The 27,767-nt window shown below is 39.7% G+C and overlaps 1 long non-coding RNA gene across 1 annotated transcript; it reads right to left on the bottom strand.

The window, feature by feature from the left end:
* Positions 1 to 598: 598 nt before the first annotated feature.
* LOC142428973 (uncharacterized) lies at positions 599 to 27,767 on the bottom strand. Its single transcript, XR_012780409.1, has 3 exons — positions 27,629 to 27,767; positions 10,462 to 11,377; positions 599 to 993 (listed from the first exon to the last, which is right to left on the bottom strand). It is a non-coding gene; the product is annotated as an uncharacterized LOC142428973 (long non-coding RNA).

Raw genomic sequence — 27,767 nt, 5'->3', positions numbered from 1 at the left:
CAGGCAGATTTTATTAGTTTAGTCAAAATGTATAGCTTATTGAGGTCCTATGCTACCTCGTATCAATAAATAACATTAAATGAAGTAGGACTGATTGATCATCAGCATAAATATTTCCTGTATTACTACTTCACATGGACATTTCTGCTTTAGTGTTTTCTCTCTGATACCAACACATACATACAGCACAATCATAACCGTAAACTCAATGATTATATACTTGAAATAGATGGCTGTTAGAAATTACTTGCACTAATTGATAATGACATCATGCTGGTATGCACATTACAATGTAAATGAGGCTTCCAGACTCATTTATGGCTCTTTTATTCAAAGTTTAGTACTTATTACTTTTTTTTTCATGGTTTAGAAGTTTCTTCTTAAGGCTGTAGGATTACTTATTCCTACTGATTTTGCCCCTTGGAATTGGACCAAAAGTGCCCATTTTTAACTGTATTTTAAAACAGATGCTTGCCAGCAATGAAATGGAATTGAAATGTTTAATGGAAAACACATTGCTGAAAGAAAACAAGAGAAAACTGATTAACAGATTTATCCAGGCAGCCACTTTTCTTTATTGAAATTTGGAATTGTTCTTTACATCAAAATATAACACAGTTCCCATGCTTTTGTCCAAGTGTGTGAAATCGAAGTTTCCATATGCATACCTGATATTACTGACATATTTTGAAAGGCGGTTGAAAAACCATATCAACCACATCTGTAGGCTTAAGTGACTGCTCAGGGTCAAATGGAGCATCTAGGAATAAAATGTAGAATTCTGTACTTTCCCTGAAGTGTTTGTAAAACTCAGCCAAATTTAGCAGAACCTGGAAAGAAACCAGACCTTGATATCATGCCCAACTTTTCTTTGGCTTGTACTTGTGATGATCCACAGCAAGACCACATGGTTTCCCTATGTCTCAACTTCTTTTTTTTGCTAAGAACTCATGTTTCTGGAAGCTTCCATGATTCTCTTCAACACTGGTGAATCTGGAGGAAAATTAAAGAAATGTAGATCAGGGCTCTCCTCCCCACCCCACCTTACCCCCGTTTTTTTTCAATAAGCAAAATTGTAGAAAAGTAATCAATCACATCGTTTGGCACTAAATAAGTGCAGGGGACTTCCTTTTGCTGTGTTTGGCCCATTTATAAGAGCACGCCTCTATGTTTAAACTAATCATAGCACGTGGCTTCCTGCTTAACATTGTTCAGATACTAAGAGCTTCATGATGGCAGTCGAGGGAACGTCACGTCTTCTTATTCTCAGAGATAGCTGAATGAAAGAAAACAAAACAACATCAATATAGATTCTTCCAACATGGAGGAAGAGAGAACACCTCATTAGAAGACAAATTACTGAGATGTACGTTGGGATCAGAAAGGATGGAACATTAAGAGGAGTAGACGGTGATGATCTCACCAAGTGCTTTCACGGTAGTCTTTTTTAGCACGGTAGCAAGTTGACAGAGAGATGGCCTGACAGCAGCTCTACAGTTTGCGTAGCTGAGAGCTTCCCTCATAGCATAATACATCAAGGAACTGAAAGCATTCAGCTTTGTTTTGAAATTCACAATTCAGCCCAGGTGGGCCACTATTACACAATAGCTGCGCAGCTGTTAGGCATTATTGCCTAAATTGCCCTTCCTTTTAAAATTTACAGTATAATCTGCTCAGCCAATAGATACTAATGTCCAAAACTCAGCTCTTATTTACCATTTACTCCCTGTAAAGGTCCAACAGAACTAACAAATCATTCTCAAAGGAATTCCAATTATGCTGCTTGCTCCCTTAAAGAGTGTAAAGGAGTTAAATGTCAGCATTGTGTGTAAGAAATAAAGTGCTCGCAACACCTGCTAACAATGCAGACAGTACAAAGCATTTAGCCTGCAGTGTGTTTCTGGAAATCACTGCAGAAATTTACAAACATAATTCTTGTCCTATCTTCCAACCGCTGTAGTCTCTCTCGTGGTGCTTCAATTTTAATCTGAATTGCCTGCCTCTATTCTCGATGCTACTAAGGAAGAAGTATTCTATAGACACACAGGTTACGTCAAATGCATAGATTTTGGAAGGATTAATGCTCATAGTACTTAGCATCTTCTAAGGAAACGCTGTGATCCAGATGGAATCATTCATTTGTGTCACTGAATATGCCTGTTCTTGCCCAAGATCTGTTGAGCACGTCCAATAGCTTTGTTCAGCCTGACAAGATGATAAGTAGAACTTGTGTTTACTCACTTGTTTCTCGGGGCTTTTAAAACATCCTCTTTTGATGTTTTCAGGGCCTTCAAGGAGGACAATAAATTAAACAAATGAGTGGGCTGAGAACAGAAGGGTCAAACCCAGGTACAATCTATGACCTGTTAATGGACAGTGGTGGGCATGACACAGAATTCTATTTATATAACATTTGAGGGGTAAGGTGAATTATAGGATAAAGATGCTTTTACCTAATGTATGCTCTCTCAGCTGGCCCTTTTGGCAGCATTTTTAGGGTTTCTTTTTCTCCCCAGGGGAACATTCTCATCAAATGTCTATGATATCATGTTTAAAATTAGTTCAGAAACAAGCACATTTACAACACCCCCATAGAGGCACCTTTGTCCATTTTTCGATTTGCGGGTCAGGTCTACATTCTGACATGAGTGGTGGTGCTCTAAGACATGGAGATTTCTGCAACACAGTGAGCTGCTAAGGAATATATGAATACACCGGACACAGCCCAGGCCTGTCATCGCTAGGAGCGATTTCTCAGTCTGTGTTATTAAGAAGTTATCTAAACCTGATTCTGTGTTTACTACTTTACTGAAATAGCTTTTGTTCATAATTATTTATTTGATTTATATGAAATATGTTCCCAGCCCAATGACTTCTGGATTTGTGCATAAAATTTCAACGGAAACCAACAGCAGAAACCCCTCTTAAACTACAATGAAATGACCAAGTTAATGGAGCGGTGTAATCAAACCAGAGTTAATAAATATGGTGCGGTCTTAATAGATGCCAGAAGAACAAATGTCAATACCTACTGACAATTTGCCATGTGGACGCATGGCATTTATTACATTTATCCTCATGCTGTTGTACATTTATTATTTTTATAGTCGGGTTATACTGAATGCATGGAAGCCACAGTGGAAAGCCTTATGAAAATAAAAGAAATAAACACTTTCCACTTTCCCAAAGTAAGTTTCAAAGGATTTTAAAAAATATAGCACACATTGAGGCTCTTCAGAGGGCTAGCCCATCAAATTTGCACACAATACCGTTAATGCACGAGAGAAACTGCATTCCACAGGACAGGTTTTGAGTTGTACACATACTAGAGGGTGGTTGTTGCACATCTTTGCATTGTTTATTCTTCAGTGGGCAAAATAGTGAAACTTGTTGGAGTCTTCTCAGTGTTGTTTTGTGTTTTCCATGGAAGCGCAGAAACCTCTTGGAACAAACAGGCTCTTAAATTCTCCGAGAAGCACCTTAGTACTGTCTGCACATTGAAGACTGTTTTCAAATCCCGAATTCAAGAATGAAAGCACTTTCGGAACTGATGGCAGAGGATATACACACCTTTGTACTTTCATGTTGACTTACCAGTTCTTTCTTCAGCTCTAAACTGGGTGAAGGAACAAGTGGCGAGGACCACACACAACTGACCAGATGGCCTGTGGGACCTCACTGTTCATGAGTTTCTTGTTTACCTATTCCAAGCAATGGTGAACTGCCAGAAAACAAGGTTGTATTTTGTTTTCACTGTGATGAAAAACTGAGAAAGCACAGGACTGGTTCCCTATTTTCATTAACAACATTGAATTGGTTTCCTTGTAAAGAAAAATTTGGGTGACTAAGCCAGTGTTTTGAAAACAGGACTTAGGGAGGGGAAATGAGATGCTCTTCAAGGGAAAAGGCAATAACTTTTATATTTATGAAGAATTTATTGACAATGAGTAGCTCTAGGAGATTTGAACCTGATGGGTCGCAGGTAGCTAAACTCTATATTCATTTGTTTATCTAAAGAACTACAGTTGCTAGTTGTTGAAATCAAATGGTAAATATTCACAGGGTTCAATATCCTTTTATTTCTACTCTTGTCTATGTTTGAAATTTTTCAGTAAAATGTAAAACTAGCTTGTATAATTGCTATAAAAATGTGTAGGACATCACTTAAATACATTAAAATGTATTTAAAAGTCTTCCAATCCCTTTTACTAAGTAAGTAAATAAATAACATATAAATAATTTAAATATATACATATAAATATATTTTATGTAAATATAGATAAATAAATTATATAGACACAGAGATAAAAATAAAAACCATACTGTATATATCTTATTTTGTACTATATTCATTTTAAAGATATCATGATCAAGTTGTCAAACATAGTACTTTACAACCATAAAAGATAACATTTCATTTTCTTACTCACCACCACCGAGTCAATTCTGACTCTCGGCGACCCTAGAGGACAGGGTAGAACTGCCCACGTGGGTTTCTGAGAGTGTCCCTCTTTACAGGAGTAGAAAGTCTCATCTTTCTCCCCAGAAGCAGCAGGTTGTTTTGAACTGCTGACCTTCTGGTTAGCAGCCAAACGCGTACCATTATTGTATCAGTCCTCCATTATTGGACATTTTGTTTATTCATCCTTCCCCACCACTACCAATACAAAACTAAATAATATAAACAAACTTGAAAATGAGGTGTGCAAATATTCATACTATGTCCATCTTCAAGAAAGGCTTAATGTCATAGCAGTTGCTCATTGGGCTGATAACCCCAAGATCAGTAGTTCAAAACTACCACCCACTCAGCAGGTGAAAAACAAGACTTTCTACTCCCTTAAGCAGTTACAGTCTTGGAAACTCAGAAGGGGAGTTCTACTCTGTCCTATTGGGTCCATCTGAGTCGAACTCAGTGGCAGTTGAGAATAAAAAACTAAATAGTGAAGAATATGCAAAACTTTAAACATTTATGCATAGTGTCAATAAACTTCGTAAAGTATTGTTAATTCATATGTCCATAAAATGTTATCCTTTTATACCCATAGAGGTGTATGAAAATGCTCACTTCCCCCAAACACTTGACATTTTTAATGTATATTTTTTTCCTATATGAAATTCAAGAGATACTCCATGTTTCTATTTGGATTTCCTCCATCATTAGTGAAATTAAACATCTTTTGTGTATTTGTTTTTGTTAATATATCTTTTGAGTAATGCTTGCTTTCATCTTGTTTGTTTTTCCATTGGCTGAGGAAGTAGTTGCCTTTTTCTGAACACTTATCCATTTCAATAATTTTAGTAAGTTAATGCAAAACATGTCTGGCTTATTGTCTGTGTTGATTTTTCTACATTAAGAAATGGCCTCTGCATTAAGGAAACTCCTCTAAACATATTAGTTAACAACCAAATGCAACTCATTTTAATGGCCAAAGTAACCATAATGGAAATGATATCAAGAAAGCCCACTCTTGGCATTCCAGGTGCAATGGCTCTGAATTTCACCTACATAGGAAGGTGACCTTTGGGTGTAGGTCTACAAGTGAATTTGTTTGGATGGTTTGCCAACGAGCCCATATTGGCTCGGCAGTCCCTTGTGTGCAGAGTAGAACTTCTCAGAGGGTTTTCAAGACCATGGCCATTCAGAAGGAGATAGCCAGGCCTGTCTTCCGAGGCACCCTAGGTAGACACAACCCTCGACCTTTGAGGTAGCAGTTGAGCACTTAACTTATTACACCATCCAGGTGCTCCTTGAATGAGTTTTAAAATTCACGGTTGAGTCCATTTTAACTCACAAGGACTGTATGGGCCATCAGAGAACTGCTCCTTGTGGATTTCTGAGGCTCTAAATCAGGACGGGAGAAGAAATCCCCATCTTTCCCCATGGAGCAGTTGGTGGTTTTGAACCGCTGATCTTGAGGTTAGCAGCCCAAAATGCTATACCCAGGGCACTTTCAAGTGGGCTTAAAATTCTAAACCAAACTTGCTGCCAACCCAAAGCCACTCTAGAGTACAAGGAAGAAGTGCTGCTGTGAGTTTCCGAGACTGTAATTCTCTCTCTCTCTCTCTCTCTCTCTCTCTCTCTCTCTCTCTCTCTCTCTCTCTCTCTCTCTCTCTCTCTCAATCTCTCTCTCTCTCATATTGAAAAAGAATATATTTAGCATTAGCCAGCTGAACTCAGTTTAGATGACTGATTTGCAGCGGTTCTCAACCTGTGGGTCTCAACCCCTTTGGGGTCACCTGATTCATCATAGTAGCAAAATTACAGTTATGAAGTAGCAATGAAAGTAATATTATGGTTGGGGGGGGGGGGTCACCACAACATGAGGAACTGTATTAAAGGGTCACAACATTAAGAAGGTTGAGAACCACTCATCTAAAGCGTCATGGTCAGGAGCCAGTAGAACATATGTCTTCTTCTGATCAAAGGCCTGATCAAAGTGTTGACCTTGGCTAGGTCAAAGTCATAGCACTTCTTCACAGCCTGCTTGATCTGGTGCTTGTTGGCCTTGACATCCACAATCGACACAAGGGTGTTATATTCGATCTTCCTCATGGTTGATTCTATAGTTGGAGGAATTTGATGACGGCATCGTGGTCTAGTTTGTCTCTCCTGGGGGTGCTTTTCTGAGGGTATTTGGGCTGCCTTCTTATCCTCAGGGTCTTGGGCCATCAGAAGGTGGGTGACGTTCAGATTGTGTGTGTGTGTGTGTGTGTGTGTGTGAGAGAGAGAGAGAGAGAGAGAGAGAGAGAGAGAGAGAGAGAGAGAGACTGTGGCTGCCTCTCATCACAGCCACCTTGGCCTTGAACACCTTTGCTTTGACTTTCATTTGGGGAGGGGCAGGAGCTTCCTTCTTTGCCTCTGTTGCTACCTTTCCGAAGCAAAAAGCCCCACCTTTTTGCTGTGGAGCAGCTGGTGTTTTGGAACTAACAACCTTACAGTTAGCAGCCTATTGTGTAACAAGTGTGCCAGATTTTAACATTGTTAAAGTGGGATGCCAGGGGACACCATTGATAAAACTCATATCCTGCCGAAATAGCCACATGGCAACCGAAAACCCTATACCCTAGCTTGTCGTGCATTCTTTCCAAAATCGGAACTTGTTTAAAAAGCCGCAGGACACGGGAAAAATTGTTAAAAGTCGGGATTATCCCACCAAAAGCGAGACGTCTGGTCACCTTATAGTGACTAGGGCTCCTAAATGGGCTTAGAAGGGGTAAAAGAATGGAGACTTGTGGGCATGGTCGTCTCAAACTCCTGCGAATTGTTGTTTAACTCCACCACTCAGCGATACCCCACTCTAAGTTTAGTTATGTGAAGATTTTGATAACAATCAGATTTCTTGATATAGTTTGGTGTAAACAAACATTCAAAGGCTAGCGTTTTGCGGTTTTAATTTATAAATTAATATTTTTAATTTTGGTTTATCCTCAACCAAAGACACATTCACATGATATTCCAATATATGCTAAACAAAAACATTTTATTATGTTTGCAAAAGCACCTTTGACAAAGTTCAGCATGTGGAGGGCAAACCATGTGCTAATGGGTTAGGTATAGCTTATTTCAGAAAAATTTTAACGTGGCCTTCTCAATGTGGCTAGTAATAAATTGAAAAATGAAGTCAAATAAATATTGCTGGAATATTAAACACAATTTGAAAACCATTGCTTTGAGACATTGTACAACAGCATAACTTGAACTCTAAATCAAATAGTCCTGAATTTAAATGCTGTCATCTCTACTTAATAGCTGTGTAATACTGGGTAAATTTAATTAACTTCTTTAAGCCTCAGTGACCATGTGTGTTGTGGGGTTTAAGTATGTATAACATAGAAAACAGCAGGATGCTGGTTATGATCCTGGTGATAATGAGTCTTAGTTCAACTCACATCTTTCCTCCATGCCCTATTTAGACCATTCTATTTAAATTTGCAGCACATCCGGATTTTTCAACGCCACACATTTGATTATTCTCATCCTTCTCCATTTTTTCTATAGTACTGCCAGTAGGATATGATTCTTAGCTAAAGAAATGTCTTATACACTATCAAACTCTTTGTAGATATCAATCTCTCTGACGTGTATAGGCACACACACAAAAAAAGCCGTAACTACTAATTAGTGACTTCCTCTATCTTGAAAAAGAGTGTTTATTCACTCATTAGAATGGAAGTTCTCAGAGGACAGGGAATTTTTGTCTCAGGTTCACTAACAGTTTAGAATGGTGCCTGACACCGATCAGCAGTCCATAAATATTTATTGAATGAAATTAATGCACCATTTTCCTTAAGTTTGCTAACCTGATCTACATGACGATAATAATAAAGTCATATTGCACCTTCCATGATACAACTGATATATAACACCTAGAACTAAAAATGCACAACAACATTTGTATCTTATATTTTACAAGTAAACAAAACAAAAAACATGTGATGCATACACAAAAGGAAGAAATAATCATCGCAATTATAGTCTTCATTTATGCAATTGATCATGTGGTTGTAGGTGATATTTAGAATATCTTCTTCCACTACCAATTCCATATGCCCTTTGTCCTAGGTGAGCAGTTTAGCTGGCCATGGTTCCCTGTCTGGCAGAAGAGGCCCAAATCTGCATTCTTAAAGAATCTGCACTATTAGTAGTCCTGTCAGAATTGGTTCATCATTGACTTTAATCACAGGACATTGCAGTACTAAAACATTTCCTAAGGAACTTCCTAGATTGTGAGCTAGTTGTCTGTACCTCCATTCCATCATATCAGCCCAACTTACCCTTGGTAATCAGGATTGGTCACGCCACTCAATACAGTAACACGTTTCTTTTCTTTGCCTGTTGATGTAGAGTCGTGAAGAGGTGACATACTTAATTTCCAGTTCAATGAAATCTTTGTTCTGCTTCCAGGTGGGAATATTCCTCCCTTTAAAACTAAGACCTCTCTTATCAATGTGAATGAGGGGGAGTGCAGAGTGGAGACCCAAAGCCCATCTGTAGATAATTGGGTATCACTTTAGGAAGGGTCACAAGGAAGAGATGAGCCAGACAGGGAGCAGTATAGCACGGAAAAAACATGCAACTTTCTTTTAGTTCTTTAACACTCCCCCCCACCCTCCACTGCCCCATCATGATCCCAGTTCTACCCTACAAATCCTTCTAGACCACAGCATGTACATAGGTCCAGATAAGAGCTGGAAACACAGAGAATCCAGGACAGATAAACCCCTCAGGACAAACAATGAGAGTAGCGATACCACAAGGGTAAGGGGAAGGAGGGGGAAGAGAGGGGGAACTGATCACAATGATCTCCATATAACCTCCTCCCTGGGGGATGGACAACAGAAAATTGGGTGAAGGGAGACATAGGTCAGTGTAAGACATGAAAAAACAATCATTTATAAATTATCAAGGATTCGTGTGGGAGTGAGGGATAGTGGGAGAGGGAGGGGGGAAATGTGGAGCTTATACCAAGGGCTCAAGTAGAAAGAAAATGTTTTGAAAATGATGGCAACAAATGTACAAATGTGCTTGACACAATGGATGCATGTATGGATTGTGATAAGGACTGTATTGAGCCCCAAATATAATGATTGAGGGGGACAAAAAAGAACTAATACCTCCAGTCGTGAAGATCATAAGGTTGCAGGGACAGGAAGCAAAAATGTTGCCAATGGGTCGTTAATAATAATGAGTGTGTCACTCCCATGTCCACGCCTTGGCCCCCAGAGTAGTGAGTCCTAGCTACTGGAGAAACAACATATTGTGGAAGCTAGCTTAGAGCAGAGTTTCCCAAAGTGGACAACACTGCCCTCTGAGGAGCACTGGGATGACCCTGGGGCAGCTGCAAAAGCTAATGCTTGTATTGTGTCTTGGAGTATGGGATATTGTACTAAATTGCCTGTATGAGGGTGTGGAGATGTGGGGAGGGGCATTGAATGATTAATTTTTTCCCTGAAAAGTGGATGGTATGCCAAACATTGGTAACCTATGGTTTAAAGCATATCAGCCTCCTGGAGAACATTATTCCAATTTCGCAAGGTATTTCCATTGAATTGGTGCTGCAATTCTGTGTTTCGAAGACTATCACATTGTTTCCGTAAAGCCGGCTGCTTCCAGGTGATGCATAACATGGTAAGACCACTGGCTCATAAACATAGGCCCCTGGCCACGCTGCCCTTGCTTCTAAGTGAGTCCCTGATCTGTCCCTCGAGCTTAGGCAATGGTGTGTGAAATATACCTGTGGATAAAGTACTCTGTAAGTTCGTGGATGTTGTGTGGGGAAAGCATTGCATGCAGCAAGGAAGCAACCATATCCAGAATGAGTGGTTATTCCAATAAATATAAAATACCGCCCTTTGCATATTGAAAGTGGCCTTACACAAACAAAACAACAACAACAAACAATAAATGTAAGGTCGTATTAAGAAAAAAAAGAAAGTGGGTTTATATCGTCAACCTACCAGCTGGCTGGTTCAGCTCCCTGAAGGCCTGTGCCAGAGAGAGGACTCCAGGTTGGTCTCTCCTTCTGGAAGATTGGGAGGGTTCAGTAGCCAACTCAGGAGCAGCAGTAGCCAAGTTGGGCTTGGTCGTGGAAGTCCATGTTGCTGAACCCAGGCATAACCTCCATTCCTGCCACCATGACCACTTTGTTCATGAGACCCCTCGGCAATGATAGGACTGGCTGGGTCATAAAACATGTCATCCGGGCCACTTGATTGTTAAAAATCCTCCTCCGCAGAGTTGAACCTATGCTGGTCATTCACATGACACATAAGTACTTCAGGTTTTCTGGCCCATTGAGAGAGGCTTATCCACAAACTTCTTCCCACATCTACTTGTAACCAATTTTCAAATCATGCTCCTTCCAAGATCCTAACCATCCAGCCAAATAATTGGCCACAGCCCATGAATCAATATACAGTCATCCATTTGGCCGTTTCTCCTTCCAAGCCCACTGAATGATCATGTGTTCCACTCAACGTTCTGACAACCGGGAAGAGTTTTCTTCACCATTGTCTTCAGGCAGGTCCCGGAAAGGGGCTTTAGTGCAGCTGACTTCCACTTTTGCATGGGGCTGACATATTGTGCAGAACCATCAGCAAACCAAGTACAAATGTATTCTTCCTCAGTTGATTGATCATGAAGTTTGCCCCGTGACATCACAGGTGCACATTGGTAGAAAGATGGTACTGTGGTCGGAGGGGAGACCATAGGAATTTTGGCCACTTCTTCATGCAGCTTATGCATACGTTCAGGCGCTGCTCTGGTGCTGTTATGCACATCCCTCACTGTAACTCCGGGGGCAGGTCACGTGCGGCTCACAGTGGGCAGCTCCATCTGCTTGATGACTTGGTGGTCCATGGTGTTCAGTCTCCACTAAGAACCAAATACAAGCCAAATACTGTTTTATAAAGGAGAGTAATTATCTGCACCGGAAGACAATATCAGAGGTCTGTCCTGTGATTCACCAATATGGACCTGCCAAAACTCCCAAACGGAAGCTCTTATCTGCTGCTGACACCTCATGCAACATTGGACCAGCTGGATACTATGTGCCACCTGGCAGGGAAGCTTAAATTGCTGCCTGAACCTGTTGCAGAACCTTCTTCTGTTCTAGGTTCCACTCAAAACTGACAGCTTTTCAAGTCACATAAAAAACGATCCCGAGTAACACACTCACATGAAGAATATGCTGCCTCCTGTGGTAGTTACATAATCTGGCCTGTCAACAGGTCACACAGCTTGATGACTTCATTTGGAGGTGTGGCAGAGACCAGATACACTCTCTGCTTGTTTTTCTATGAGATGTTCCTGTTGAAAAGCCACATGGAGCTACAATAATGGAGCCAGAGCTTTGAGCTGGAGGTGCCATATGGAGACCCACAACAGCACTGAGATGCTTCCACCACCATTGGATCCACAAGACTTCTCACCCACTGGTCTATGATCTCCCTGCATTCAGTCTCATTGCATGTGTTGTGTGAGTCTGAAGAAGAATTTATAGACTGGTATCAGATATATGGACTAATATCAGACTTACGGACTTGATCTGGACTGGGCTGGGATATTTTCTCAATATACAATTGCTCTTTTATATAAAGCTCTTTCTTATACACACATGATTGTCTCTGAATTTGTTTCTCATGTCAACCCAGACTAACACACTTTCAAAATCCAAAGAAGCCCACCAGGTATTGTTGCTCCTTTTCAGTTATGGGACGAACCACATGCCCAATGTAGCCTTCACTTTAGTAGGAATATCTCAACATGCTTCATTCTACTGGATCCTGAGAAATTTCACTGAGGTAGAAGGTACCTAAGTTTTTGTTGTGTTAATTTCACACCCGCTAGCATGCAAATGGTTTATCAATAACTCTAGGGTCATTGATGCTTTTCCTTATTTTGTTCAATCAGCATAATTGTAATGAACCAGTGGAACATTTTATGGAAAGGAAAAATGATTTTTTTTAAAGAAAGAATAAATCCACTGCCATCAAGTCATTGCTGACCCCCAAAGACCCTAGGGTCGAATTTGAGACTAACTCTTTGTGGGAGTAGAAAGCCTCAACTTGACCAGTTCCAATCAAAACTATGTGGGCTCCCACACCCCCACCTCATCTCAGAATAATGCACTTCAGAGGACAGCATTGAAGCTACAGCTTGGGGAGAAGGGCACATCTGATAAGAGCACACAGGAGAAGCGAAGATGGATGGAAAATAAGGGAATACATCTTAACCCACCAAGCCCCGAGGACGATATTCCTGTTCAGAGCAGACAATGCACAGAGAACATCATAGGGCCAGCTCCACCACGAGACATGACATCCCTCATTGAACCATAACGCTATGGGGGTCAACGCTGGAGACACTGTGGGAATTGTGCCCAATCTGACTCCATCACATTGGGGCAAAGCACTAAGGGCATGGAACAGAGAAGCAAGGGGAACAAAGCAATGAAATCCCCAGAGAATACAAAAAAACAGACTTTGGGGACAGAATGCGGCACCCCATCAGACTCACCTGGAAAACATTCCTAAAGGTCAAAAAACACACCTGAAACTATTTATAGGCTTTTCTTATTTTGTCATTGGTTTTGTTGTTGTTGTTATTTTGTTTTTGTTGTTATTGGTTTTGTCTTCTTATGTTGTTTTCTTTGGCTTTGCCTGATTTTTGCATTTATTAATGTCTTTGAATGTCTATCTAGATAAGATAGGCAAGATAACAAAATCAGAGACGAAAACAACAACGGGACTGACGGTTCAGGGGGGACATGGGAGAAAGGGAGGTGTGAGAAAGGAAGGGGGCAGATCAACAAACCCAGGACAAGGGAACAACAAGTGAACTAAAATCAATCCAGAGAACAGTGTAGGGTGCTTAGTGGGGCTTAGTCAAAGGCAATTTAACAGTGAAGAATTATCAAACTCGAATGAAGGCTGAACTTGATAGTAGGACAAGAGGAAAGTAAAAGGAAATAGAGGACAGAACTAGGAGGCAAAGGACATTTATACAGGTCTAAATACAGAAATGTACATATTTACATATAATGATAAGGAAATAGATCTAAATACTTATATCTATATGTTAAGAATTAAGGTATTAGATGGACATTGAGCCTTGACTCAAGTACTCCCTCAATGCAAGAACACTTTGTTCTAATAAGCCAGCATTCTGTGATGCTCACTTTCCCAACAGGATCGCTGAAGACAAAATGGGTGCGTAAGCAAATGTGGTGAAGAAAGCTGATGGTGCCCAGCTATCAAAAGATATAGCATCTGGGGTCTTAAAGGCTTGAAGGTAAAAAAGTTGCCATCTAGCTGAGAAGCAAAACAAAACCCACATAGAAGAAGCACATCAGCCTGTGTGATCATGAGGTGCCAATGGGATCAGATATCAGGCATCTATGATCCAGAACAAAATCATAGCAATGTGAATGGGGGTGGGGGTGCGGAGTGGAAACCCAAAGTCCATCTGTAGACAATTGGACATCCCCTTACAGAAGGGCCCCAAGGGCCACAAGAAACAAACCAATCAGAGTGCTGTATAGCACTGCTGAAACATACAACCTTCCTCTAGTTCTTCAATGCTCCCCCCACCAGCCCCATTATTATGATCCCAATTCTACCTTACAAATATGGCTAGACCAGAATATGTACACTGCTACAGATAAGAGCTCACAACACAGGGAATCCAGGACAGATAAACCCCTCAGAACCAACAATGAGAATAGAGATACCAGGAGGACAAGGAGAATGTGGGAGCAGAAAGGGGGAATTGATCACAAAGATTGACATATAACCCCTTCCCAGGGGGACAAACTTCAGAAAAGTGGGTGAAAGGTGACAGAGGACGATGTAAGATATGAAAATAATAATCTATAATTTATCAAGGGTTCCTGGGGGAGGGAGGGGAGAAATGAGGACCTGATATGAAGAACTCAGGTAGAATGAAAATGCTTTCAAAATGATGATGGTAACATATGTACAAATGTGCTTGATACAATGGATGAATGTATGGCTTATGATAAGAGATGTAAGAGTCCCCAGTAAAAGTATTTAATTAAAAAATGAGAGAGAGAAATTTAAAAAAAAAGAAAAGGAAAGAAAGAAACACCCATCTTTCTCCCTCAGAGTAGCTGGCGACTTTAGACTGCTGACCTCGCGGTTAGCAGAACAAGGCCTAACCACTGCACCGCCAAGGCTCCAAGTGGATTATGGCATTGTTCTGCAGAGTTGATATAACTTTGAGGGAGGGTTATGAGAGTGTATTTTTGCCTTTCCCAGTGGAAGGCAAACTGCTTCTGGAAATCTTTTGAAGCAAAACTTGGGAAGAAGGTATTGACCAGGCTAATAGTTAACTACATACTAGGTACCAGAAAAAGCATTAATTTGCTTAAACAATGTAGTCTCATCTGGACTATCAGTTGCAATTGCAGTCACCACCTGGTTCAATTTATAATAATCTACTGTCATTCTCCAAGAGCAATTTGTTTTTCACACAGACCAAATAAGTGAATTAAATGAGGACATAATGGGGATCATCACCCTTGCATCCTTCAAGCCCTTGCTGGTGGCACTAATTTCTGTAATCCTCCCACGACTGTGACATTGCTTTTGGCTTACTATTTTTGGAGGTAGAAACCATTCTAATGGCTTTTACTTAGCTTTTCCTACCATAATGGCCCTTATTCAACATGCCAGGGATCCAATATGGGGGTTCTGCCAATTGCTGAATATGTCTATCCCAATTATACATTCAAGAACAGGGAAGTTACTACAAGATGGATTCAAGGATCCATTGGACTCACTGTGAGATGAATCTGGAACTAAAACTCCATTTAAAACATGCCCTCCATATGGCTCACCCCATTGAATATGTTTTAGATCCCTTGGAATTAATATCAATGTGGAGCCAATGTCCAGTAATCCCCACCAAGTCTGATTATTTCCTTTTACCCAGTGAACAGTCACTCTTGCGACAGATCGCTTTGGGGAAGGTCCATCCTCAAAGGAACTTGGTCCCCCTTCCAAGAAACTGTGGGTCTAGAAAGTGGCTTAAGTCTGGGAACTGATTGAGGAGCTATGGCTTCTATTCTGGTGATTCGAGTTAGACTGCTACTCACCTAATCTAGAATTCTTCTACAGATCAAATAATATTCTTAGCCGTCTCGCCCATTTCAATCCCAGAGGCACTCTGCCTAAGCAGGCAATGCCATAGCTGCATATGAGTCAGGCTACACTGATTATTGCTGCTTTGTCTCCACTGCCTATTACAAGAACCACATCCACTTTGTCTCTGTTGATTAAGTGCTACCATTCAACCCTTACCATCATAGGGCATAATCAGCCCCACTGTAAGCAAATGTCAATTCAGTTAGGTCACTTCCTACTTTCAAGCCTGATTTACATTGAATAGCAGTCATAGCTGTCTACAGAGATGCTAGGGATCCCTCCACAAATTTATTCCTTAATTTTGTGGCACTTGGTGTGTCCTCTGAGAACTATGCATGTAGGTCTATGGGACCTGATAAAGCCATTCAATGCTCAAATTGTCCTAAACCTTTTAGTACAGTCTTCTACATTGTATACCAAGTTAGGTCTGGTCTTTCAAGCTGAATCATTGTAGATCATCCTGCAATCCAGGCTTAAGTGGACCGAACATATAAACTCTTAGATCCTCTCCTAATTTCTCCAGCTGAAACCTTGAATGAAGAATCTGCATAGTAGGCCCATATAAAAAAATTCAGATGTATGTAGCCTCGTGTTCCTTATAGCATTACCCCAGACCCTTCAAAACCATCCCTTCACACACCTGAGGGCTTCTCTGAATATATTAGAAAACTCTAGCAGTTATTTGGGAATATAGTACACTGCTTCTTGAGTCATCATTTGTAGTTAACCTTTCAGAACTCACTTTGGGAACTTAAGTCGAATTATATGACTGCATGCGGTCCTGTGTGGTGAGGGTGTTTCCGAAGAAAACTCAGCAATGTCTTGTAAGTCATCTGCCTCAGGGAATGCTCCAGAAAATGATCCAGGTGCCAGGTCAGCAGACACAATTGGACTAATGGTTTTACTGATGATAACAGCAGGCAAAGGTGACATTTTTGCTTTGGATTAGGGTGTGTGTGTGTGGGGGGGGGTGCTTGTGACTGAAATGATTCCTTTGAATTTAGGGGTCCAATGTCCCCACCTTGCTGATTAGCTGTTCAAATGTCCCTATTTCTTTCTAAACAATGAGCTCACTTAAGAAAAGAAAAATCTAGGTTGGGAATTCAGTTGCGTTGTGATTCAGCCACTCGTACTAAAGCTGTTTGGATTTCAACAATATTGGCTTGGTTACTAAAAGATCTAAGATTTTCTTTCATGACACAAGTGGAAAGATTGGCAGTTATTCAGTGATGTAGCTGTGCCTTTGAAGCCACTTACTTTTTCTATTGTAAGGAGTTCAAGCTAATCGGCTTCCCTTCGCATCCTGTCAAAATTTTTGAAAATATAAAACACATGATCACCCAGAGCCTCACTTCTCACCAATACTTTATCTATTGATGACAATATTTTGAGTACTAAAACTGCCACCCATACATAGATCAACCGCACCCTCTTCACTAAGAGTGACAGGCTAGTCCAGTCTGACAGAGCTATCATTGTTAACGGAGGCAAATTTTAGTTTTTTAATCATTTCATTAGAGGCTTATACAACTCTTATCATAATCCATACATACATCAAATGTGTAAAGCACCTTTGTAACTTCATTGCCCTCATCGTTCTCAAAACATTTCCTCTCCCTCTAAGCCCCTGGCATCAGCTTCTCATTTTCCCCTTCCCTCGCTGCACCCGCTCCCTCATGAACCCTTGATAATTTATAAATTACTATCTTGTCATATCTTGCATCATCCTACGTCTCCCCTCACCCACTTTTCTGTTGTCTGTCCCCCAGGGAGGAGGTTATATGTAGATCTTTGTAATTGGTTCCCCCTTTCCAACCCACCCTCCTTCTACCCTCCCAGTATCTCCACTCTCACCACTGGTCCTAAAGGGATCATCTGCCCTGGATTCCCTGTGTTTCCAGTTACTATCTGTACCAGTGTACATCCTCAGATTTTAGAACCAATTTAGAAAACTCATCATTATGATATTGTTTCTCTAAAATCATTCTTGGTACTAAATGTGTTAGTCTGAGTTCCTTAGAGAAGGAAAACCAATATGCTTGTGTGTGTGTGTGTGTGTGTGTGTGTGTGTGTGTGTGTGTGTGTGTGTACAAAATGAATCAGGAAGCACAGAGGTAGAGTAGGAAGACCAGAAACTCGTGATGCGTGCATGCAGTGGAAGTAAATCCAGGAACACGAGGTCAGATGGTAGGTCACAGCTGGTTCTCATGATTAGCAGGCAATATGGAAATTCATTGGCTCAAGTTAAAAGAACCAGCAAGAAGTAAGCAAGCTTTCTACAGTGTTTACTTATAAAATATTTAGGGCACACTCCCAAGGAAACTTGCATTCGCGCTGTAACTTGCATAGAGGATCCCACTCCACCCTGATCTTGTTACAATTGGTTAGCTTCTCCCAGTAGATTCCATTATGGAGTTGATTACACAGTGTTACCTAACATCATGGGGGAGTAATAGGTCTTAACTTTCAAACCATTGAGAATCCTGACCTGGCCAAGTTGGCACAAAACTTAACTACCACAGTCCTTAGCTTCCCTTCACAGGTAGACAACAAGCCCTTCCCCCTAAAAAAATGATCAATAGCATCTGATATTATAAGACACAATTGAAAATGTCATTGTAAACTATGTGAATTCGGTTTTTTTCTTCTGAAAACTGCTCAAGGACTTGATAATCTCCAATGACATAGTAATTTCCTGTAATGTAGCTGCTTAATGTAGCTTTGAAACTCACAAAAATTAATTTCATCTGAAAAGAACACACTTAGGTCTTTGGTTATATAGAAAGAAATGTTTAAAATCATATATATTATACAAGAATCAGGAATAACCGTAGGTACAAGAATATTTTCTACTGATTCCTATTTTTTTAAATTATTGCAATCCAAATATTTACTTGATGTTTACCAAAGTAATCTTAGAGATGCTATGAAAGGTAAAAAATATTACAGTCAATGATATTAGGAGGTGGGATACAGATCGCTATACAGTAAGATCTACGAAGCCTTACATAAAGATATCTCTTTGCCAAAATAGAATTCCTACAATTTGTCAATCCTCTGATCACATTTCATTCATTTGACCTTCAAAAGAATCTTTTGATCTGTAGGAGTCTCCAGGTAAATATAAATGCCCTCTGGTAGGTGGTAAGTCATACTATATTACACTTTAGTTATTACTGCATAGGCTAGTTGATAATCTGCCAAGAATAAAACACTAAATGGATTTGTAATTATTGCAAAGGCAATGAGGTTGGGGTTTGGTCGACAGGGGTCAGTGAAAGAGAACAGAGGTCTTGATCAGAAGTTGAAAAGCAGCAGAGCTGAACCTCATCACCCTCCCAGGTTCTTGACTACAGAGTCCAATTCAGGTGTAATGCATTGAGTCAGAGATAGTAAACCGTGGATTCAGAGAAACTCATTCAGATTTTTGTCCAATGCACATAGTTACGCCCAAGACATCAGGTCAGTTTCCCAGGGTCTCTAAGATAGTTTCTTCATATATAAAATGAAAATACCATCTACCAATAAGGAAATTCTGATGATTAAAAAAGACAATGTATGTCATTTCCCTTCCCTATAAATATTAAAGTGTACCTGTATCAGAAATGTTTAACAACAGCACTATCGTGTGTTTGACAAAGCGAACATTTCAGACAGTGAGTGCTATAGGAAATTATACTATCATACAATTTTCAGAGAGATGGCTTCCCTAGAGATTATCTAGTAGCTTTCAAGTCCTTTAAATCACAAATCCTTCCTAGCCACAAAAATATATAAGAATGCTATTATATGAAGCATATGAATTTCAAATTGCTATATTTACAAGTAAGATGGGGTAAAGAGTAATAAAGAAAAGAGGACAATGCTTGCTCATTCAAGGCACTTTCCATTATGACCCTGCTATTCCACTCCTTGGTCTACACACAAAGCATTTGAAAGCTGGTAGTTAAATAGATACTCCCACACCAATGTTCAGTTTTATGCACAATAGCCAAAATGTGGGAACAATTCATAGATCTACCAACAGATGAGTGAGAAACAAAATATGGTATATACATACAATACAATATTGTTTGGTCATAAGAAAAGGTAGTTGGATACAAATGGATGCACTTTGAAAACATGCTGAGGAAAATAAGTCAGTCATATCAAATCAACCACTTATATGATAGAGAAGAGGTGAATGCCTGCAAAGTATATTAGTGTTTAACAGGGACTGGGAAAAGGAGGCGTATAGAAGTGGTTACTGAGGTTTGTTTGGAGTGATGAATATAACTGGTTTTTAAATAATAAAATTACTATTATTCAGAATTACAACCCAACTACTAATGCCAAAGATAAAAACTCAAAGATTGTTACCAACGTCTGAAGTCTGAAATGGATCCAACTTGCAATCAAGATGCATTGATAATTACTATTGATTGGATAGCAAAGTTGGAAAGAAAGAAGAAGGGTGGATTTGTTGGTGAAAAAACACAGCCTTGGTAGCAGAAACAAAGCCAAAGATTGCCTGATATAAATTTGCAAGGACAGTGACTTATTCATTGTAAACGCTTTTCCGCCCAGCAACATAAGCAATGACTATATGCATGGTCCTCAACATAGGAATCAAACATCTGTGCAAATGGAATGCGTACATGGAGAAGCTCACTGTCGTCAGTCAGAACGAAGCCCGTGGCCAACTGCACAACAAAGATCAATTGCTTATATGCAAGTTTAAGTTAAAGCTGAAGAACATTTACAGAAGTCCATTAGCGCTAATGACAAACCTTGAGTACATCCCAGAGTTTAGAAACCATCCCAAGTATAAACCTAATGTGTTGAATACTAATAACCCAATACCACAAGTGTTGTGGGATGGCAGGAAGGGCATTAAACATGAAGAAAGTAAATGATCATTTAAAAGACAGGAAAGAAGGAAAATATCTAATTGGATGTCTGGATCGGCTTTGGGACTTGCTCCTGAATTTTACAGTAAGTAAAGTAAATGGAAGAAATGATGATGTAAAGGAAGTGAAATTTTTTTCAAAGGACAATCCAAAAAAACAAAGTAAAATAGTACAATGAAATGTGCAAACCACGGAGGATAGAGAATCAAAAAGAAAAAGAAAAAAATTGACATTTATCAAGCTGAAATAACTGAAAAAGAATTCAATTCTCTGATGCAATATTGAAGAATTCAATGGACAAAATATTCAGCCATGCAGAAAGCATTTGTTTTGCTTCCACAGAGAACCCAGCCTCACACAGACAGAATGTGGGGATTATTAAAACTTATCATTAATATCACATTCAAATAAAATATTATTGAAGATAATTAAAAATGGTTGCAGAAATGCAAGCAGATTTCAGAAGACATAGAAGAAGGCATATTATTGCTGAAAGCAAATGATCTTGGTTGAAACAGAGAAGAATAGAAAGATGTTTTCTTGGCCTGGGCTCTCTAGAGAAGCAAAACAAGTGAAGCTTACATACGTACACTCACAATTGTAGAGGTGATCAAGTTCCAAGGTCATGGGTTGATGTCAGGCAGAGGATTTTCCACCCTTAAGGGCTGGTGACTCAAAGCTTGGTCAGTCCAATGGCAGGTTTGGGCTGCAGCGCAAGTGAATACAAGGCTGGCAGGTGGCCGGTGATTCCCAGGATCAACAGGTAAAAGAGCCGAACACTGACTCAGCACACAGAACCAGAAGTCGACGAGTCAAATGCAGGACCAGGTCCAGCAACAAAGCAAGTAACATTTTTAAGGCCACACCCTGAAAAATATCTCATTGTGGGAAATTGTTATTCTTAACTGCCAGACACCCGAGAATCCTGGTATAGTCAAATTGACAAACAAACAAATAAACAAACAACTATCCTAAATGTTGACTTGTGTTTTACTGGCTATTCAAAGACATCAACTAGGGGAATCATAGCAAATTAAGCATTGCATTATTTAAAAATGGGAATTCCAAAACACTTATTTGTGCTCATGTGGAATCTGCATACAGACTTCACATAGAACAAGGAGAGTCTCCGTAGTTGAAAATCAGGAAAGGTATATGCCAGGGTTGTGTCTTCTCACCGTATTTATTCAACGTCTACACTGAGCTAGTAATCCAAGAAGCTCTACCATGTCAAAGGCTTCTGGTGGGGTAGTGGGTTATGTGTTGGGTTGCTGACCACAGGTCAGCTATTCAAACCCACAAATTACTCTGCAGGATAAAGATGGGGCTTTTCACTCCCATAAAACTATACAATCATGGAAATCCATAAGGGCAGTTCTACTCTGCCCAGTGGGATGGTTCTGAGTCAGAATCCACTTTCTGACTGGGTGTTTGAAACTATATAAAGAGAAATGTAGTATAAGAATAGGAAGAAGCTTTTAATAATCTGAGATTCACAGATGCCATAATCTTGCTTTGTGGGAAATTGAGGACCGGGAAGAGAGCATTTGCGGACAAATTCTTTACGCTCAAAATTAAGGAGGCTGGGAGACCAGGGCTCCAGTGGAGGATGACCCATTCATACTCTCCTAACTAAAAGTTATTCCCTATCATGTCCCTATTGTGTCCCCCCATAATAATGCCAATTTAAAGATGCCGCTTACACGTGGCCGCTATCTAGTATACCCAGAGGCTTCCAGTAGGGCCCTATTGTCTACCCCGCCTGGTTCCCTCAGGTTAGAGCTCTGGGACCTCTAAGGCAGAGCCAGCTCAGGAACTGCCAAGGTTAAGCTGCCATCTTAACACTAGAACCTGCCCACCACACTACATATGTGTACGTTCCTGTTAAGTATGTGTGTGACCTGACGTGAACGCCCCGTGATTATATAAGCCTGTTGAAGAACAGATTCCTTCTCTTTTGTTCCCAGTTTCAAGGAAGAGGTGGGCCCTTGGATACTTTGTTGTCTCTTTAATGTTCCTCTCCTTAGTACCCTATTGGCTATGGAAGTTGGTCCCCCACATTGCTTGATATAAACAAAGAAGACTTGAACCACTTTCTTATAAAGATCAGAGCCTGCAGTTTTTAATACAGATTACATGCCAACATAAAAATAAAAGTCCTCACAATTGCGCCAAAATGTAGTACTAAAATAAATGGAGAAGAGATGGAAATTGTCAAGGATTTCATTTTACTTGTATCCACAAGCAATACCCATAGAAATAGCAGTCAATAGATCAACAATGTATTTCTTTGACCAAGTGTGATGTAAAAGACATCTTCAAGGTGTTTAAAAGCAAAGCCATGATCTGTTCCATTGCCCATAGGCACGTGAAAGCTGGACGATGAACAAGAAAGACAGAAGAATAATTGATGCATGTGAATTATTCATGTGTTGCTGAAGCACATTGGATATACGACTGAATGCCGGAAGAAGAAAGAAATCTGTTTTAGAAATGCAGCTAGAATGTTTCTCAAAAGCAGGGAAGGTGAGACTTCATCTTACACGCACTGGACATGTGCTTGTTTAAGGAGAGGGTCAGCTCATCTATTAAAGAGGAAGACTTTCAATGGGGTCAATTGACACATGGCTACAACTAGGGTTCAAACAATGGTATAATTTTGAGGATGACACAGGACTGGACAATGTCTCCTTTCTTGGCAGTAGTGAGACCTCCCTTTTCTGTTTCTGAGATTGCCTATTTTTATCCTGAAGAGGCAGCAAAACCCGCCTATCCTCTCATTACACTTTATTTGCTGAGTTCCACACCACAAAAGTGCCATGCATCTTACTGTGTTATCAGCAAGCTTCTCAATCCCCTTGGTGGGCCAAAAATACCTCATTTGGTGGGAGTTACAGGGCTATGGTGAAACCAGCCACCCTGGCTTTTTCTAGCTAAGATTCTTTCATATTTGGAAGCTCATTCATCCTCCAAATCATTTACTAATCCAAAACAGTCATTAGCAATTAATCCTTCAGTAGAGCAAAAAACCCCAGGCTGAGGTCACGCGAGTCCCAGCCACTTGGGTGTGTCCATCTAATCTGGTTGTGTTCTCTAAAAGTCATCAAAAACTCATATTCTCTAGCATCTGATAAAATGTAACTGGCAGATCACTCCCTTGCTCTGAGCCTAAGGAGGAATCAACATAGCAAAACTTTTAAGGGATTTTCAATTACTCATCATCCATTAATCCAGGTGTGCCTGCCCCTTAATTCACACTTGCATAGTTTACAACCACAGTTTTTACAACCACAGTTAAATGTGTTAGCAATCAATATTCAAAATGGAATCATATCATCCTATCAACAACTTGCCCTATTGCCTCTTCTCCGGACCCATCAGGAAAAGAAGAAACTATTCAAGAGGAGGTGTTTTATTGGGACAAAATTTTAAATGTCCCCACATTTTATTTTAATAGATTAAGTCACTTGTTTGGAAGGAAGACTACATGTGAGAAAGAGGTAAAGGTTTACAAATGTTTTAATGTATTTCAAAATTGATTAGCTATTGGAATATTTTACTTACTAAAAAGTAAATAGATGGCAAAGAATGAAAGCAGTATTTATAAATTAATTTTTTAATATTTATTATTTCTACATCTAAGTTGTTGAGGCAAGGGCTAAGATACTATATCCTATTTAAAGTCCATCTGCAGCATCACCTGGTATCACCATCATTTAAAGGATAAATTGGGACTTTTCCAGACGGAGTCTCTTAAGACTATCACAGTGTCACTTAATAGATTGAAGACCCTAAAAACACAGTGGCTGAACTTTTAATACCTTTAATCTCATTAATGACTTTGTTTTAGGTATCATTAACAATCCTCATCCAAAATTAAAATGGGCAGCGACACGAGAGCGATGATGAGTGGTATAAAAATGTTTATCCACCCCGAGAAAGCAGGTGAACTCTCAACACCATTATTAATCACCCTATTTTACCACCCCACCCCATGAATATCCATCATAATATTATCAAGCCCCTTTCTAAACATTCCGCTGGCATTTGGAAAGCAAGTATGCTTTAGTTTATGTATATACCTCATCCAAATCTTCAATTGGTAAATTTGCTAAAATTCCCCCCTTTAAGAAAACCAGAGTCCATTTGAGAAATGAGGCACTCAACATGTACAGCTTGACAAACTTCCATTACAACAAGGGTCGATTCTATTAATCATCCGGAAGTCCCAGGCTACCCCAGGTCTCACTAGGATGGGCTGTATATCTGCTTTTGTTCTTCTTCTTATTATTTTTTAAAGTGGCAGTAAACTACAAGACCTACTATATATTTTCTTTTCTCTTCCAGCCCTAAAACAATAACCTAAGATAACAAGTGAAATTTTGCAGACTTCAGTTAGAAAACTTTATCTTCAAAAGAAACAAGAAGAAGGATTCACTGACCTTTAATGTCAAAAAAGAAAAGAAAAAAGTGCTACAACAGCTGAGATTCCGTTTTTTCTCTCTGGCTGAAATCGGCTTTGGTTTGCACACGGAAAAAGTAACCTTCAGGCTACTGGTTTCCAGTTCCTTGTTGGGTAAAAACTGCTATGCCCCATAAAATGAAATTGCCTTCTTAAAATGACTTCTCTAATAAATCCTCACCTTAAATCTGATCAAAGTGGAACTCGGACAAGCCAGGAGGTCACTCTCCAGTTACTGTTAGAAGTGACCCATCTTTAGTGAAAATACCTAGTTCTAGGGTTCAAAACCCCATCAGGGAATGGATAGCATGTTGTCACGAAGTGGCAGAATATTTGAATACTGGGAAAAAACAGATCTTTAATGAAATAAAGCTATAACTGAGGGAAATGAATGTTTCAGAGCAGTGGTTTTCAACCTTCCTAATGCTGTGACCCTTTAATACAGTTTCTCATGTTGTGGTGAGCCCCAACTGTACAATTATTTTCCAAGCTACTTCATAACTGTAATTTTGCTACTATTATGAATCATAATGTAAATATCTGATATGCAAGATGTGTTTTCATTGTTACAAATTGAACATAATTAAAGCATAGTGATTAATTATAAAACAGTATATAATTATATATTGTGAAATATTTATTTCTAATGACAAATAAATGAAATGTCTTGAAGCATGGTGTAGCATGGGTAACAGTCTTAATATAACAACAGTAAACCACATTGCTACATTTTGTAACAGTATGTGGAAAACATTAATGTCAGTCTGAAAGTTGAAACAGCTTCTTTCTCACCAGATCAGCATATCTGTATGTGGGCGGACCCGCTTGGAGATGGATAGAGAAGTGGTGTATGGGTTCCTACGACCATCAGAAATATGTTTTCTGATGGTCTTGGGCAACCCCTGTAAAAGGGTCATGTGACCCCCAGAGGGGTCTTGAGCCACAGGTTGAGAACCGCTGATTTAGAGCATTATCAGAGGATAAACTTTAAAAATCTGTAGTGTTCTTGCCTAGCAGAAGGTAATTGATGATTGTCAATTTTCTTGAAAAAAAGGAAAAGGAAACAGCTGAATAATTTTGAATGAATTTCAAGGTGGTGGCTTTTATTTTTTAAATGGCTATTTTACCACCTGAGGGAGTTGGAATGCCCTTTGTAAACAAATTTCAAATCAAAGTTCTGTGAGCCATACTTGTGCTGAGAACCAAAGTGATTAATTTAAGTCGGAAGATTGGGAGGAAAAAAAATGGGGGGATAAAGGCATGAAGTGGTTGATTTATGAACTTTCATAGCTGAGGGAATATATTCATTGGATTATAGGATTAAGGTGTAGGTGTTCACATAGCTTTAGGTTATTTTTGTTTTGTTCACTGAAAGAATGTTATATTTAAATAAGGATGGCAAATTTATTTATTGTATGCATTTTAGTTTTATCCTACTCAGTACAGATATGATTTTATTGTTTATTTGAAAATTATATACGGCTAAAGAGTTATGTGAACGTGTCAAATTGACAAGGAGTGGTCTGTGGTAGTTACATAATCTGGTGTCAATTTGGGACTTAAAAGGGTTAAGAATGAAGGAATGGAGTCTACTCTGTCAATTGGGTCATAGCCAATGACGCTTCTGTGTGGGCATGGCCTTCCCCTGAGGATTCTGGAATTTCCAGTATTTCTTCCTTGGAGGCAGAAGACAGTACCCCACTCTCGGTACCGTAATGTATTAGTCTAGGTAGACTAGAGAAACAAATCCACACAAACTCATATGTGTAAGAGAGAGAGTTTTGTATAAAGGGTAATTATACATTAAGAAAGCATCCCAACCCAGTCCAGTTGAAACCAATAAGTCTGATATTAGCCCATATGTCCCATACTAATCTACAAAGTCCTCTTCAGACTCGTGCACCATATGCAATGATGCTGAACGCAGGACGATCACAGAGTGAGAACATTAAATCACATGAAGAGCAGAAACCGAGGTCAACTTGGAGGCATTGGTTGACAGTATGTATCGTGTGTGTAATTTGAGTCAATTTGAAGGAAATTTGAAGATAATTTGAAGGAAAGGTGTCATGGGGTTATCTAAAGGTAAAGTGTTCAATTTTATCTGAAAGGCAGTAGGTTCAATTTTATCTGAGAGGCAATATGAAGGTAACTCTGAGATGAAAATTTATCCTAGCAACTATGTGTGTATAGAATGGACTAAGATCAGAAGAAACAAAAATTCAAATACTAATTGCAATGATAACTAGCTAACACCGCCTTTGCCAGTCACTATTCTAAATATTTTCATATAGTAAACATGTCTATTCCTCAAAGTAGCCCTCTGAAGCAGATACTATGGTATCTAGAGAGGTTGAATTCTGAGCACTTGTGGGAAGCTATAGTTTACAGTTGGATACCTAAATCCATTTTGAATCTGACTTCAATTTAGCTTCCACTGAGTTCTGAACATTGACCCCTGATCCAATGGACATTAAATCCATTCTGAGTCATAGCAACCCTAAAGGAAGGAGCAGAAGTGCTCCCCAGGATTTCTGAAGTTGTGAATCTTTATGGGAGCAAAAAGCGTTATCTCCCACAGAGGGGCTGGGGAAGTAGATATACTGACCTTGCAATTCGCAGCCCAACATGGAACCACCATGCCACCAGAGCGCCTTTGACCAGTATCCAGCAAAGTGAAAAGGTTTGCCCTCAGACAGAGTGAATTTGAAAGTGGGTTGCTAAGATTCCCCTGGCCAGCCCAGGGA

This window comes from Tenrec ecaudatus, chromosome 16 (genome assembly GCF_050624435.1).
Source record: "Tenrec ecaudatus isolate mTenEca1 chromosome 16, mTenEca1.hap1, whole genome shotgun sequence".
Classification (NCBI taxonomy): domain Eukaryota; kingdom Metazoa; phylum Chordata; class Mammalia; order Afrosoricida; family Tenrecidae; genus Tenrec; species Tenrec ecaudatus.
Note: the sequence above shows the minus strand (reverse complement) of the source record. Positions and strands in the feature narration are given on the sequence as shown.